This window comes from Oxyura jamaicensis, chromosome 2 (genome assembly GCF_011077185.1).
Source record: "Oxyura jamaicensis isolate SHBP4307 breed ruddy duck chromosome 2, BPBGC_Ojam_1.0, whole genome shotgun sequence".
NCBI classification, from domain to species: domain Eukaryota; kingdom Metazoa; phylum Chordata; class Aves; order Anseriformes; family Anatidae; genus Oxyura; species Oxyura jamaicensis.
In genome coordinates, this window is record NC_048894.1 from 152,882,991 (window position 1) to 152,884,671 (window position 1,681).

General features: G+C 36.7%; 1 non-coding gene across 1 annotated transcript; it reads right to left on the bottom strand.

Annotated features, from left to right (window-relative positions):
- Positions 1-405: 405 nt before the first annotated feature.
- Positions 406-478, bottom strand: TRNAV-UAC. Its single transcript has one exon. It is a non-coding gene; the product is annotated as a tRNA-Val (tRNA).
- Positions 479-1,681: the final 1,203 nt, after the last annotated feature.

Consider the following 1,681-nt stretch of genomic DNA (forward strand, 5'->3'; position numbering starts at 1 on the left):
AATATATAAAGCAACTGATGCACATTGCAATTGCTCACCACCTGCTGACTGATGCCCAGCTACTTCTGGAAGAGTGTTCTCCCACTAATATGATATGGAATATCCCTTTGTCCAGTTGTCATCAGCTGTCCTGGTTCTGTCCCCTCCCAGCTTCTCATGCAACCCCAGCCTCCTGATGTCCAGAAGGAACATCTTGTGTTCCAGTTTTCTTCTATTGCATTGTGCCCTGGGCACTACTGAGAAGAGCCTAACTCCACCTTATTTGCACCCTTCCTCCCTTTGGATATTCATAGACATTGATAAGATCCCCCTTTACCCTTTGCTTCTCCAGGCTTAAGAGTCTCCCCTTATCACAACCTCTCCTCAATGGAGACATGTAGTGTTTGGACTAAAGTATAATGCTGCTGGTTCCACTGAGGCTCGAACTCAGGACCTTCTGTGTGTAAAGCAGATGTGATAACCACTACACTATGGAACCACCACAAATAAGTCATAATATCATGAAAGGATCTTTTTTTTCCTTTTTTTTTCTTTTTTTTTTTTTTTTTCCTCACTCCTCAATTAACTATAAAAGTGACCAGGAAGACTGGCCTCAATATATAAGTGTTTATACTGTATCCAGTGAATTATGCCCATAACATTTATGGCCAGTGTCCATGCTTTGGTAAAGGTTCAAAGAAGATCCTGAAGAATGGACACAACTTGTATTCCAAGTCAGAAGGATCTCATCCCATACAATTATTAAAGAGAGAATGAAAGATGGTTTAAACAAAGGGTAGGAGCCATCTGGTTTAGTGGTATCTGCAGTGAAAATATCAGAAATAAGCCTAAACAGCATTTATAATTAATGCAGAGTCAAGGGATTCTAGAGAACAATTTATTCTGCTTGAACGTCAGGTCTGTAAACCATCCTGTGAATTATAGCATGAATACTTTTACCTCTATCAACAGGAACTTTCACAGACTATAGAGGAATACCAGGGCATCTCTGATATATCCATGTGTGTGCAGGCACAGGCTGTTCATATGCAAATGCCTGGCAGAGAGAGTAGCTCTGGGTTTCAAAGCAACACAAACATGTTAAAAAGAATCAAACTTAGGCTGTCAGGTTTTGTCTCATTCATTTCAGCAAAGAACCCCTTCATCAAGACAGTTTTCTCTCCAAAGCAGCCATAATTTCTTCTTATTTAATTATCCACCTTGGTTTTTTTGGTAGCCTTTATTAACTAGAAACACCAAAGACAGCACAACATGAATGTTTCCACTGGCACAACAACATTTATTGTGTATTACACAGGAATCAGTAAAGACATAATTCTTTCTGTGCTGAACATGTCTACAGCTCACATTGCTTTATTTTTTATGACATAAAATGTACTTTTCCATGATTAATAATATTTAGTCATGATTATTGTTACAGAACTCATCCATTTTATTTAAAATGAGTCCTCATAAAAAATACAGAATGTTTGTATACGTTGTCACAACTAGTAAGAGTATGCTTTCTAACTTAGCAAAATAATTTCAGGATTTATTAACAATCTGGTAAGATATATTCTTAGGAATTTCATGCATGAATTAAAACAAAACAAAACAAAACAAAACAAAAAAAAACACCATATTTTGTTCTTTTATCTTTGTTCTGAAAATCTTTACATGCAATATGAATTTTCACAAGGAT